General features: G+C 42.8%; 1 protein-coding gene across 3 annotated transcripts in view; it reads right to left on the bottom strand.

The window, feature by feature from the left end:
- Syk (spleen associated tyrosine kinase) overlaps positions 1 to 6,842 on the bottom strand; it is an 89,389-nt gene extending 82,547 nt beyond the window's left edge. For 2 of the 3 annotated variants that reach the window (XM_027955415.2, XM_027955416.2), the window contains exon 1: positions 6,400 to 6,842. The gene's annotated coding sequence lies outside the window, so the exon portion shown is untranslated. The remainder of the gene's footprint in view (positions 1 to 6,399) is intronic. The other variant, XM_027955414.2, reaches the window with a different exon arrangement.
- Positions 6,843 to 15,115: the final 8,273 nt, after the last annotated feature.

The raw sequence follows: 15,115 nt of genomic DNA, 5'->3' as shown, positions 1-15,115 counted from the left end.
TCCACTAATGGATACATGAACACACAGGCAAAGCTTGGGAAGACATGTACCAAACTGCTTTCCCACCGTGGGACTGGAGGCCAGAGGTCAGGGTGGCCCCTGTTGCCCTTTGCATTTGAATTCTTCCCTTTCCACATGTACCAATGTGTAGTTGAAAACTTTCCAGAACGAGAAATGTCAGAGAGTTCTCCCCTCTTGGAGATCAAAGAAACTCACTTTCAAAGTTGTGGCTGTTCCTCTGAAACCTCTCTGGGAATACAGTTATTAGCCTCCATCCAAGACTGCAGGGGCAGATCCCCAAATTCCCTGCCTCCCCCAGTAGGGCTGCAACAGGTCGGTCAGTCCTGACCACAGCCAGGGACCAGGCACTGCCTCTGGTGTCAGAACAAAAGCCCCCTCTGGGATCGTTCCATTCAAGAGTAGCTTAAAAATCTAGAATGGGGGATCTGAACACAATGCGACGTTGACTCCCAACTCTCAACCACCATCTACAAAAGTCTTCAATAAATGTGAGTTTGAGACATGATGTTAGTCAATGATCTCAAGCATTCTTAGCACTTAAGGCAAAAATGGCCTCAGCATTCTGCCTCTGCCCAAGCAAATCCAAAAGACTTGTGAAGGAGCAGCAAGAGGTCACTCTGTGTTTCCAGAAGTGGCTGCAGAAGCCCCAGGCCCCCAAGATGCCTAAGGGCAGGTGCACTGCTTGGTCTCTGGATAAGTCCTCCTGGAGACTCTCTATGCACATCACCTGCATGAAGGCCCTCAAGGAGCTCACCACACGGCTCCCGGCTTGCTCAACTCCACTCCACCCAGTGTTGCTCACACGTGAGCAGAGACTGCTCACACTACACAGCATCCACATTAGGAAGCAGGGAAATCGAGGCAAAGACCAAGTCTCTGGCTAAAGGCTCATGGTCTCTCCAGAAAAAATACATATTCTCCCCATTCATACAATAAAACATTGGGGCAGGAACAAATACAGTGGTGAGAAGGATACTGATTTAAAATATAGATGTTTCACTGCTCCGTGAGAAGTAAAAAAATTTTTTCATAAATCATAATTCAAAATATATCCTGACAGCAGAGATCACAAAAACTCCATGCAATGAAAAATAAATAGGTGAACAAACAAATGCAGAAACACAAAGATGAGGGAAATGTGTTCGACAATTATGGGAATGGATTTATAAGAGGTAAAATGTAAATGGAAGTTTTTAAGATGCATTTGAATACTCCAAAAGGCAAAATAAAGAGTGCAATAAACAACTGTCAGAAAATACATGCAGTCAACAAACTCCCCAAGGTACTCTTCAGTTGTGAGTACATGTACAGCAATACAGAGAGCCACTGTCGGAATAGAGCAGAAGAATTTCCCAGAAAAAACTGAGAGATTACTTGGTTTATTTGATTATAGAAACCTCTGTCAAGAGGGATATCAACTTTTATTCTCAGAGAATTGAGAAGAAAATTATCATAGGAACAGTGCAAACTAAGAAAACCCCCAAACAGAACAAAGTTTTGCTGCAGAAAAAAACAAAAACGGGTATAAGAAAGTAAATGTAATTATACTGTATGCTGTATCCGTCTGTTTACTGTCGCTATGATAAAATACTTGAATCTGGGTATTTGATGAAAAAAAAAAGAAACTAGCTTAGCTTATGCTCTGGGGCTGAAAATACAAGATAAGGTGGCTCCATCTGTTTGGCTCCTGGTAAGGGCCCTAATGGCTACATCACAACATGACGGATAGCATCATGGAGGGAACCCATGGAAGAAGAAGGGATCACACGATAAGACAGAAAGTCGGAAAGCTTCAGGGGCCAGACTTGCTTTTTTACAACCACCCACTCTCTGGGGAACTAATGGGGGTTCCATAAGAGCTACATTAATCCCTTCTGAGGGTAGTGACCCCAAATACCTAACCACCTACTGCTCACTATTTCCCCACCTCTCAACACTGCCACTGGGGGAAGCCTCTAGCACAGGAAGCTTTGTGGGACACACTCAGGCCATATCCTAAGCACCACATACACCTGGTTGTTGAAGGTGCAGAAGCTGCTACCCCTCATGGCTGCAGCAGGGAACCCAGGTGTGGGAAGACGGTGGCTTCTGGCCTGGCGTGCTGAGTGGATGGTGCCGTTATCTGTGTGCAGGCTGCACTACTAGAGGCATAATAAAGCAAACACCCAAAAGCTTTTAAACCTCAAATAATACAATACTTACCCTGGGATGGTATGGGAAGAGGGCAGAAGGTAACAGGTGATCTAGGACCACCGACTCCTCAATTCTCAGACTAGGAAGTCAGCACACTGTTGGCACTTGATACATTAAAAAAAATAACAATGATAAAAATAACAAATACACCGAGTTTAAGGAAATCAGGAGAATTCTAAAAGAAATAGTTCAAAAAATTGAGAAGCTTGCTTTTGGGGAGCCGAGCTCATGGATAGAAAGAATAAAAGAGGAAGTTATTATAAATTTAAATTAAATAAAAAAAGGTAAATTAGCCCAGGGCACATCCAACATGTCCATGTCAACTCAATGGGAACTGATAGATGCAATAAAGTTTCATATTGGTGGAGATAGAACGAGGATTTATCAGTGAAGCCAAACAGATGGAGGGAGGCAAGAGTCAGTCACATGCACATTCAATGATTTTATAGTTAGGCAGAGCACAAATAAGTCAATCTCTCTTTAAACTGCCGATTTCTGTACATCTCTGCCCTGGGCCATCTATGTCCCCATTGACAGTACCTAGGGTTAGGGCCTCAGTCACCTGCACCCTAGTCTGACCCCTTCCTGCAGACCTGCTCCTGGCCTGCTTGGTCTTCACAGGGGTCACAGCATCTCTGGGCACACCAGGCTGGAAGGCCCCACTGTGTCCCCACCCTGTGTTCCCTGCCCAGCCCTGGAGGACAGCTGTGGGGATCGCAGCCTCCCAGCCTCAGGATTCAGGAGCAGCAACAGGGGGAAGCACCTTCCTTCTTCCCCCAGAGAATATCCATCAGAAAGGCTCAAGCACCTACCGGGTAAGGTGAGGAATAGTGCCATCACCAAGATTCCTAATTGTCTCCACCTTTCCCTCCACCATCGCTTTGGCCAACCTCCAGAAATAAAGACGTGATTTCCAAGAAATAAAAGAAGAACGAGAGCACCACTTTTGATTTGTTAAACCCACTGTAATATAACTGAAATATTCTCTCTCTGGGTAGTTTTGGACTTTGGATAAATTTGATTGTATTTAACATTCCAACTCAAGGACCTTTCAAGAGATACAGGGTAAAAGTTACAAACTTGATTCTTAAAGTTAAAAAAAAAAAAAAGAAAGATCAAATGGATACAAGCTAACTTTTGTCAGTTATAAGCAAATAGAAAAATTTCCTGATAACAAAATATCAAAATTATGCACTTTCCTAAAATTCAATTAGCCTAATTATTATTTTAATCTTTTCCAAATCTTTCAGTAGTAAAATCCCCATCTCCTAGTATTCAAATCCGACCTGTTCAAATCCAAAGATTAAGGTGAGAAGACATAATTTGAGCAATTTGATGATAATCTCATTAGGACTCTGCCTTTTTATTTCAACTGCTTAAGAAAGAAAAAAAAAAAAAAAAGCTAAGTGTATAGATATTAAAAAAAAAAAAAAAATCCCAAAGGCCTAAATTCCTAATTTTTTTTCCCTTCACCCAGTTACAGCTAACTCAATACAGAAAGGCAGGAAAGTGTTAAAACATGGAAAATGGGGATAGGAGAAGTGGGTTGGGAGGGAGCGGTTGAAGAAAGGTGAGAAAGCAGAAATTATATCGGATACAGACTGCCCTGCCATTCCTCAGGTAGAGATAGCAGGGGTAGATAGAGCCATCTGCAGAGTGAACAGGAAACCGTGCTTCTTCCAAGGACGCACCGCAGCTGTACAGGGTCCTGATAACCTGTTCTCTGAGTAACTATCATCTGCTTGCTCTCAAATCCTAAGACCTTCACAAACCCTGCTGTATGAAACCAGATCGCTAAAAGATGAAAACACCCACTGTACGGAAGGATCCGTATTTTGATTGATTTGATTGGAACTTCAATGCTAGCTGCTATTTCAGACTCGGTGAACAAGATGGGAACTGCCCGCCCAGTTACTGGAAAGAGTGAGTTACTGGACAATGCCAAGGTCCTTTGCTTTCAAAACAGACAGTGGTTCAAAGAAGTTGAATACAGACTCAGTTCTGAAAAGGAAGGCTTTTGGTTTTCTGGTTTTTTTTTTTTTTTTTTTTTTTTGGTAAGTTTTGGGGAACTTCAATAGTGACAACACCTGCCCCAAACTGACACTCAGCTATTTATAGTCTTTATTTATTCCACTTAGACTATGTATACTGTTAACCAGGAAAGTGCTCAAGGATTCACGTGAGGGACGGCAGGGTGCTATTGGAGTGTATTGGAGCTGTATGGAACCCAGGGTGTTGGTATGCACATATATCCACCTTTCTAAATTCTGAAATTGAGACTCTAAATTTAAAATTCCAAATTCTGCAAAAGGCTGAATTCTGAAGCATATCTTGGCACAAAGGGTTTGGAGGACTATGAACAAATAACATGGTGCATGAGTGAAGTTCTACAAGATGTCTTTGGTTTAAAAAACAGAGTGATTGGACCTGCGTTCAGAATATTAAACACCAGCCCAAGGAAGACCAATGAGAATCATCTCTGAAACGCAGACCTAGTAATAAAATAATCGGCCTACCAATTTTCTCCCTCGGGAAAGGTAAAGATCTAAAGTATATTCCCCATTTTTATCCTAACTTAAAACTTTAAAAAATATTCTAATTATGAAGACTTTTTATAAAACCCAATGTCTATAAGCATTTCAAATACAGAGGATAACACAATTTGTTTTACTGCAAAATTTCTCTAAATACACTAAGACAAACGTATGGTTTAGATAGAACAAAATAACGACACATAACTTGAATTGGTAAGGTTTGTTCACTTTAAACCTTTTTCTTTTAGTTCAAATATAAATATACCCATCCCCTGTTTTGACTTCCTTTGCAGGAAACCATCCATGTATTTAGTGTTTAATTAAACAGTTGCCTGTGTAAAGGCAATGAATTTGTTCTTTTTTTTTTTTAATGCTTTATTTATTTATATGCACTGCTGAGGATCATACCCAGTGCCTCATACAAGCTAGGCAATCGCTCCACCACTGAGCCAAACCCCAGCCCATGAATTTGTTCTTAATTTAAAACAAAGAAACCAGATGACAGAACCAATCCCATTTACTCCAGGAATTCTCAGACATTACATGATTAATGTTTTTTGTTTTTTTTTTTCCCCAAATGAGTACTCTGACATGGCACATTTCCAAATCTTTTTATTACATCCTGGAATTCTTTGAAGGTTGAAAAAGAAGAGAAAAAGAAAAAAAAAAAAAATTCTTCCAGTCGATCGTTTTACTTGAGTTCAACCCAATCTTTCATCAGTCAGAGAGAACTCAGAAAATAATCTTCAATAGCTTCTCACTTTAAAAAAAAAAAAAAAAAAACTTGCAAACTCTAATTTTTCTAATAACTGTCTTCCTAGTTTCTCGAACATTCAAACAGCAGCAGCGACTACATTTGTACAGTCCTTGGGTGAGTGACTTGGAAGCCATATTGCCCCCTTCCTCAAATATTTAACTCAAATTTACATTTTCCCACTTAAAACTTTTCTGACTCTGAGTCGTTCATGGGCTGAGTTCGCTGACAGTGAACTGGGGCCCACCTGGACCGAGCCACCCTGATCCATGTTAGCAGGGGTTCTGAAAGTTTCTTTTCCCAACGCAACTGCTCTTTCTATAGCAAAGACACGCGTCTGCAAAGCCTCAGAAGCCATCCGCGCAACTCCGCATTGATTAATCGACTTTGATAAATATTTTTAACATTTTAATCCTTTTCTAATGGATCCGCCTAAGCGGCCCAAGGGAAAATGCTCTATTTCAGAGATGGAGCTTCTGGGGCTGTGCCTGTCCCCGGCCTCGCGCTTCCCAGGACCTCGCCGGCTTCCGCACCGTGCGCCCAGGCTGGAGGCCAGCGCGGGCGGCGGTCCCGAGGTCACCTTCCGCACAGCGGGACCCCCGCGCGCCCCCTGCGCCCCGGCCCGGCCCCCGCTCCTCCCGCGCAGGGCTGGACCCCCAGCTCCGTTTGTGGGGAGAAGCTGGCAGGACCTACCTCTTCTTATTTAACGGTTAGGACATTCGTGTCCTCATTTAAAAGGCCAAGAGCCGGGCGGCCACCTGCGCCCGTGTGCCCAGGCGCGCAGGAAGACGGCAAATGACAAACACCCCCGCTGTGCCCCCCCTCGCCGCCTTCCTGACCACAGGCGCCTCGGGAGCGCCCCGGGCGGCGGCCAAGGAGCCACAGCGGCACACCTACCTGCGCCAGGTGAGGCGGCCAGGGCGGCCGCGGGCGCGTCGGTGGCGCGGGGCTGGAGCGGGCGCGTCCTCGGGGACAGCTGGCACGCCGCGCCGGCCTCCCGCTCCTCCTTGCTCTTCGGTAGCCAGTGTCGCCTCAGCCACCCGGCTCGCTGCGCTTCCTCATTTTGGGCAACTTCCTTAACGCGCAAGGGCAGGCGGCCCGCACTTCCTCCAGGCCGCCGCCCAGGCGCTCCCTGGCCCGCCTGGTTGACAGCACCTGTGCACCCCAGCGCGAGGGCCGGTGGCCCTGCGGGCTGCAGCGGGGGAGAAGCCTGGACGGGGCGCTCCGCCTTCCCCTTCCCTCCTCCCAGCTCAACAAGCCAGGCTAGGAGCCGTCCCATGTAAAGAGAATGGGACAGCTAACAACATGAACCGCAGCTGGGCCCTTAGCCGCCCAGGTCCTCCCCACCACCTGGCTGACATCTGCGACTGCTGAGGCCCTGGAGACGCTCAGGATCCCTTTTTCTTTTTTTTCTTCCTCTTCCTCCTCCTCCTCCTCCTCCTCCCCCTCCCCCTCCCCCTCCTCCCCCTCCCCCTCCTCCCCCTCCTCCCCTCCCCCCCTCCCCCTCCTCCCCCTCCTCCCCTCCCCCCCCTCCTCCCCCTCCCCCTCCTCCCCCTCCTCCTCCCCCTCCTCCCCCTCCTCCCCCTCCTCCTCCCCCTCCTCCTCCCCCTCCCCCTCCTCCCCCTCCTCCTCCCCCTCCTCCCCCTCCTCCTCCCCCTCCCCCTCCTCCCCCTCCTCCTCCCCCTCCTCCCCCTCCTCCCCCTCCTCCCCCTCCCCCTCCTTTTTCCTTTAATTTTTTTCTCCTAGTTTTAACCATGCCTTCACTTGGAAAGAGAATCTTTCTTGTTCATTGTCTGGTGTGTTTGCAGTCCACAGGCCAAGGTACCTGCTCACGCTGTGGCCCAGAGACCCGCAGAGCCCAAAGAGCTCCCTTTATGGGAACATCTAGTGGGTGGGTCCCGCCTGCCCAAAGGGCTGTTTTTCTGAGGGCTTTAATGATCTCAAAGTTCTTTCCATTGAATCCACTTCCTTCCATCCACAACTAGTCCCGGGGTCTGCATCTAATTACATTAAGGGTGATTCTTTTTTAAGATCCTTAAAATGTTAAAACCTGTCTTCCCTTCCCACCCATCCTTTTTATTGTTAAGCTGTGACTCTTTTGTCAAACCTTAACCTAAATACATGATAAAGCCCAGAGGGTGGTGAAGGAGGGAATGTCACCCACCTGTGACCTCAACAAGAACTGTCACAAGAACCTTCCAGAACCACCATCTTGCACAAAGACCACCACAACCTCCTACCTTAACGCTCTGCTTGAGGGTATCTGTCCAGCAGCTGCCTGTTCAACCTGGGGTAGATGCCACTCTTGTCAGCGATCCTTACAGCCAGGATCAAAATAATTTATAAAATTACCCTATTTCATGGGTAAGGAAAATGTGATATGTATACACAATGGGGTTTAATTCAGTCTTAAAGAAGAATGAAATTATGTCATTTGCAGAAAAATGAATGGAACCTTTGAATGAAATAAGCCAGACCCAGAAAGTCAAGAGTTGAATGAGTGTCCTCTCTCATATATGAAAGCTAGAGAGAAAAATATTTTTGAAAAGGGATCCCATGGAAACAGATGGGAGACCAGAAGAATTGAGGAAGAGGCTCTGGGGGGAAGGGACAGAGAGGGCTGGGACTAGAAAGTGAAATCGAGCAAATGTTATGTGCATGCATGAACATCACAATGAATCCCACTATCATGCATAATCCTAATGTACTAATAAAAACAATTCTCTTCATCTTGCCTTTGAATCTCCACCTTTTTTCTAAACCTCCTTGAATATGCTTATAGCTTCCCATGGCTCATGTATTCCCATTGCAAAATCTGCTACTCCCAAATAACTGTACTCTTTTTGGAGAATCTCTGTGCATTATGTGCGTTTTGACAGGACATTAAATGTTCCCATGAAACAGTGTCCAGATCTTCTTGATAACACTTGTTTGCCAATTCCTGTTTTTGAAAAATCTGTACCCTGAGCCCAAACACAATAATCCAAATAAAATACACAGTATGCCAGATTATAATCACTATGGAGAGAAATAAAGGGATGCGGAGTGTTGACCTTCAGTTGGGGCCCTTACTTAGTCTTTGCCACTTCAAATCTTGTTGGAATGGCTCTTCCCTTCATTTTTTTTAAACCTACATGGAGGATTTTATTATGTCTGTATCTGTAAATCATTAGACTGAATGTTGCTTGGACAAGACAGCAAAAATCTCGGTTGTTCTCTAAATGGAGGCTGTAGAAAGTCCACAGGAGGTTTTCAGAGCTGGTAGTGTTGCTGGACACGGGCTCTAGGAGTCCTGCCTTGGATCTGCGTGTGAAGACCACGGGCTTCTTTAGGGCTTCACCTGGTGGAGGTGAGGTGAAGTTCTAGACCCATCTGCAAGCGCCCCGTCAGCAGTGCTGTAGTCTTTCCCCACGTGGAGACATCTTCCGTGTTGATTACTATGCTTGCAGTGGCTTTAGAAAAAAAAAAAAAAATCAAAGTCATCTCCCAAATAGCTAGAAAACAATCTTCCTACACATCCTTCCATTTCTTCCACCCTTTCTTCTCCCCTTTGTAGATTTTGTTTTCCAATCTCTCACTGTAATACACCTAAGTTATTTCCAGACTCAGGCCTCCAACACAGTCACTCTTTAAAATCTCCTGTCCCTTTGCCTGCAGATTATTATGCTTTACATTTCTTTAAAAATAGTATATATGGTATATTTGTTTTCTGTTTCTGCTGGTCTAATCTCCTCATCTGTTTATATTGACTCATTGCTTCTACTGGTTCTGGGTACCCAGTATTTTCCTTGGGTACTTGGTGATAGCTGACTGGGAGCCACTTGTGGTCTTGAAAAAGTATTTGTGGGGATTCGTTGATGCCTAAGAAGAAAGTATTTTCTTTGAAAGAGAATTTGCCTTTGCTTCTGTTAGAAGCACAGGGCACAACTAGTCTTTGGACATTTTAAGGTAAATACTCAGTTTAAGTGTTTTGGACCACACAAGTAATGTGACTTTGAGCTATAAGTTGGAGTACAATTTTTATCAATTCATGGTTACACTTTCTTAAGAATTTTTTTTTTTCTGTTTCCTGCTTCCTGTTACCTTTCTTTCGCATTGGAATCTGTGTGTCTCATATTCCTCTCACACACAGTAGTTTTTTTTTGAAAAATGGAACTAGATCTTTTTAAGACCATCCATATCCAAAATGTTTCCACTCTCATGTTTGATAGATGCTTTGGGTTGTATAGTATTCTAGTCTTTAAATTATTTTTACTTCACAATTTTATTGCCTGCTTGCTTCAAGTGTTATTGAGAGATCCAAACCATTCTGATTCTTTATCTTTAATTGTAACTTCTTGTCTTCCATTTGTAGATTGTAGCATCTGCTATATGTCTCCAGTGTTTTAAAGCTGATAATATATGATGATAATGTGAGTTTTCCTGGGGTCAATTTATTCTTTATCACAAATACAGTGCAAACATACTTTTAAATACAATTCAGTTTTATTATAAATCTAGAAAAAAATTTATTTATGGAAAAATTTATTCAATTATTTTGTCAATGATATTTTACCCTCATTTTTTTTTCTTTTTTATCTTTTTGGAAGTGTTATATTTTCATGCTGGACTCTTTGTGATACACTCTTATGTGCTTATACTGTAATTTTTGTAGTATAGCATCTTAAATATGGGATGTCTGGGCCAAATATTATGTACATTTAAAAAATTTATTAATTTTCAACATATTTAAACAATTTGCTCTTTCCCTTGTGAAGACTCTCATTTCTTCATGCTTTCCAAGGACTGATTATTTTTGTGGTATGAAGGATGCCTGATGATATCTCTGGCATCTATTTGCATTTTCCTATTCTCTAGGAAGACTGAGTTTTTGGACATTTGCATTATTCTTATAATGTGTTTACTTTAATATCCTGTGTCCATTTTTCTACTGGGTGGTTAATTGATTTCTGACTCATTTATAAGAACTGCCCTTCTCCTGCCCCCCCGGGGATTGGACCCAGGGCACTTAACCACTAAGCCACATGCCCAGCTCTTTTTAATTTTTTTTTTTTTATTTTAAGAAAGGGCCTCACTAAATTGCTAAGGCTGGCTTAGAACTCACAATCCTCCTGCCTCCGTCTTCTGAGCTGCTGGGATTACAAGCATACACTACCATGCCTGGTTTATAGGAAATTTTTTTTTCTCTCTTTTTTTTTAAGGAAATTTTTTAAATGTAAAAAGTATTAACAATTTTTTTATCATACTTGTATATATGGTCCTCATTTTTACTTTTCTCTTTTACTTTGTTTTATGACTTACCTAATCTTTGTGATTTTCTGAAATTAAATGCATTTGATTTTAAAATCCATCTATTTTCTTTCTTTCTTTCTTCCTTTCTTTCTTTCTTTCTTTCTTTTATTTTATTTTTTGGTACTGGGGATTTAACCCAGGAGCATTCATCCACTGAGCCACATCCCCACCTCTTTTTATATTTTATTTAGAGACAGGTTCTTGCTAGGTTGCTTACAGCCTCCATAAATTGCTCAGGCTGGCTTTGAACTCTCGATCCTCCTATCTCAGCCTCCCAAGCCACTGGCATTACAGGCTGCACCACTGTGCCCACCAAAAACCCATCTATTTTCTAAACTCCTTTTTAATAATGTCCACTTAAAAATTGCTAAGATGTTAAGTGTCCTCACCACACACACACACACACACACACACTCACACTCACATACACACGAACCCTTTGAGCTGACAGATACTAATTAGCTTCATTGTGATAATCATTTCATAATGTATACATATATCAATCATCTCACTGTACACAGTAAATGAAATTTTTATATGTCAATTATACTTTAATGAATCTGGAAATTTTTTGAAATAAAATATGGCACTAAATCTTACCAATTTCCTACACTTTCTTCTAATATTTCTAATTTTTAACTTTTAATATTCTTGCTTCCCTCTGAGATCTATATAACCTTGTATATAATGTGTTATGTGAAATTCCCCTGGTTTTTTCCCAAATGAACAATGATACCAGTTTTGATAAGCAATCCTTTTTCCACTGAAATGAAATGTCAACTTTCTCATTGAATAATCTTGGCAGTCATCAAACATTGTTCCTCTTTCTGGACTCTAATCTTGTTCCATTGACCGGTTTGCCTTTCTTTGAATCAAAATCCATTGTTTTAAAAATCATCAAGAGAATGAGAAGCCAGGTCACAAACTGGGAGAAATTATTTGTAGAAGACACATCTGGTAGATTATTATTCAGAATCTACAAAAGAATTTTTAAAACTCAACCATAAACAAATCATCCGATTAAGAATGGGCCCAAGATCTTACCAGACACCTTGCCAGAGAGAGACGTACAGATGGCAAAGCAGCTCATGAGACAATATTCCACCTCATTTTTCACTGGGAAATGCAAGTTAAAATGGTAGTGAGATCCCACTACACACCTATGAGATTGGCCAAAATTCAGAACACTGATAATACTAAATGTTGGGAAGGATGCAAGCCTCTCTTACCCTGCTGGGGGGAGTGCAAGATGCAGTGGTCACCTAGGAACCCAATCCCTCCTAAGGTATGATCCACTCCATGCTCCTTGGTATCTACCTAAAGGGCCTGAAAACTTCTATCTCCACACGGGCATGGGGTGTAGCTCAGTGGTAGAGTGCGTGCCCAGCATGCTCAAGGTCCTGGGTTTGATCCCCAAAACTGCAAGTAACAAGCCAACTAAAGGATAAGCCTGCACACAGACATTACCAGGACCTCAGTTTTGCTGTGAAGCTAAAGCTTCCCTAAAAATAAATACAATGAAATAAATAAAGTCTTTAATTTTTAAAAGATTGACTTTATTTTCATCACAGTGGCAAATACTCATAATAATAGGATATTCCTGACATGAAGAACAATACAAAGACAACAGAAAATTCCATCAGGAACCTCAGGTGACCATGACAGAATTCTCTCTTTCCATATACACACAAGTCAATGGAGGTGATGAACATGGCTTCCTCTCAAAGAGGATGCCTTTATCATACATTTATGTCCATATAAAATATGACAATTCTACTTAAATTTAATAGAATAAAAATCCTAGTGTGAGAAGTGAAGAGTTACTGACTCTATGGAAATAACTTTACCACAAATGTGTGTCATTTCTGGAATGACATCACTGAATAAGGCAAGAGACAAGTGAAAATAAGCAGTTTTAGTCATTTTTTAAACAGTAAGGTTTAATTTTGGACAGTGTTGGTTAACCCTGCTGTCATGAGCTAATTCCCTCACACTGTGTTTCCCGCATCCTCCAACTTTAGTTACTCATAGAAGTTTGAAGTTGTCAAGTGTTTTAAATTTGACTTCATTTTTTTTGTAGCCATCACCCCTTGGTTGTTTATCCTTACTTCTGCATTTGAAAGGATTCCACATCACACCCAGGCCTTCTTAACCAGCACTCCGCCATTCCTAATTTCTCTATTGGTTTCAACAAGTGATGGCACATATTGAATCTATCAGTTCTCCCAAGACTGAGGGTATGAGTCTGTTACCATTACTACATGGGAATAATATCAAGAGTGGCCACATTGTTCCTTGGTCCTCTATCCTCTTGCCTAAGATTAGGTAAATTTAACTCCCTTCTCTTTTGGCAGGAAAAGCTGCTTTTGGGAAAAATCTGAGAGTAGCCAGTCCCTTGCTCTAATTTTGGATGACTTGCTGTCTTAGTCTGTTTTCTGTTGCTATAACAAAGTGCCCAAGGTTAGGAACTTTATAAAGAAAGGAAATTTATTTAGCTCACAGTTTTGTAGACAGGAAGTTCAGGATTGGGTGGCCCCATTGCTTTGGTTCATGCTGAACAACATCACAATGGTGGGAACATGTACATGAGAAATCACATGGTAAGGCAGGAGGCCACAGAGAGATTTGGACCAGGCTTGCTCTTGTTATAACATCCTGCTATCACAGAAATGAACCGGGTTCCAAAGGAACTACATTAGTCCCTTCCTAAGGCTGAGCCCCCCATGACGTAGCCACCTTGACCTAGGCCCCATCTCCCAAGGTCCCACCACCTCAGTGCCACCACCCTGGGGACCAAGCTGCCAGCAATGAAACTGTGGAGGACAAACCAATCCAAACTATAGCTCTTTCTCTTCCTCCTGGATTCCTAAAGGATACTTTTATTATTCTGCAATTAAGAGATTTGACAAGGACATGTATGGCCATGGATCAACCTGTATCTTCTGTTTTTTTTTTAACCCAATGTGCTCTTTATTGGCTCAGGACATCCATCGTGTGTTATTTTGAATACCTTTCCATTTGCTGGGTCCTCATCTTCAAGGATGTGGATTAACCTTTTGTCATCCATATCTATTATTTTCTCTTGGATTGCTATCATCTCTTTTTACTTCTGTGTTTATAGTGACTTTCTTTCCCTTTTTAATCAGTAGTTAGCTGTTCAGCAGGGTCTGCTTCGTGGCTTGCCCTTTCTAACTTACCTGCAGATGGGTTTATTGGTCCTCAAGTTATTTACTTACCTCTGACTTCTCTCCATCTCTCCCACTAGTTATTATTTTCTTTGGTTTATTCAGTTGATCTCTGAGGCTTTTAAAAACTGAATTTATATTCTTACCGAATCATTATAATTATGCGCACTTAAAATTTCTTTCAGACTGGGTTTGTGTTTTGCTTGCAAATTTGGGTCAAGTTCACATACACGGCTTGCTCCCTGGGTCGTATCTCCTCTGCACTTGGCAGATCTAGACTCCCCTTTGCTCTGCCCTGTTTGGCTCTGTTCTGTTGGATCTTGTTCCCTTCTCCTTTTCTGTGTTGCTATTGAGGGTTCACACCTCGTAGAGGGTTCACACCTCATTTTCTACAGACTTTGAGCAGGAGAAGGGGGGATGAGCTTAGCTGGAGTTGCATTGACCACTTGAGGCTCTCTGCTCCCTCAGGAGACTGGGCACAAGATCCAGGATTCTCTCCTCCTCTGGGGAGAGGTTGAGGGCACTCCACGGGGGGTGGGGGCAGTTTTGAGCTCTTCACTGCCCCCATTAACAGTGGGTTCTTGGAGTCTTCTCACTCTGACGAGGCACGTCCTGACTTCTAGCTGGTCTCTCTGTACCCTCATCTCCATACCGTCCATCTCCACCAACTCTAAAACCTGGAAAGCTAAGGATGAGCCATGACTCCATTCACTTCTGAAGGTCCCAGAGGGAGTCTTCAGGATGTGGTGACCCCAAGGGGAGGTCCTGGGAGGTGGAGGTCTGACATCTCTGTGGCCCTCTCACACTTCCGTTTCTCCTGTGAGCCAGCACTCCAGGAAGGGCCCCTCATGAGGTGCTTCTCCTTTTTTCCTTCGGTTGCCCTTGGAGACCATATTTGCTTTCTTCCTCTTCCCTTTTATCTGCGTTGGGGGGCCTGAGGAAAGGGAGGGTTCTCTTCCTCCTAGACGGCAGGACCTTCTGTGAGGGTTTCACCACTTCTATCCAAAATTTAATGCCACACGCTTTTGCTGTAGAATTGACATTGTACCTTTTAATGTTAGAATGCAAGATTGTCATTTTTCACCTCTTTCACCCCTCTTTGGATGATTTGGATTGCAAGTAAAAGAATACCCAGC

This window comes from Marmota flaviventris, chromosome 16 (assembly GCF_047511675.1).
Source record: "Marmota flaviventris isolate mMarFla1 chromosome 16, mMarFla1.hap1, whole genome shotgun sequence".
NCBI lineage: Eukaryota > Metazoa > Chordata > Mammalia > Rodentia > Sciuridae > Marmota > Marmota flaviventris.
Note: the sequence above shows the minus strand (reverse complement) of the source record. Positions and strands in the feature narration are given on the sequence as shown.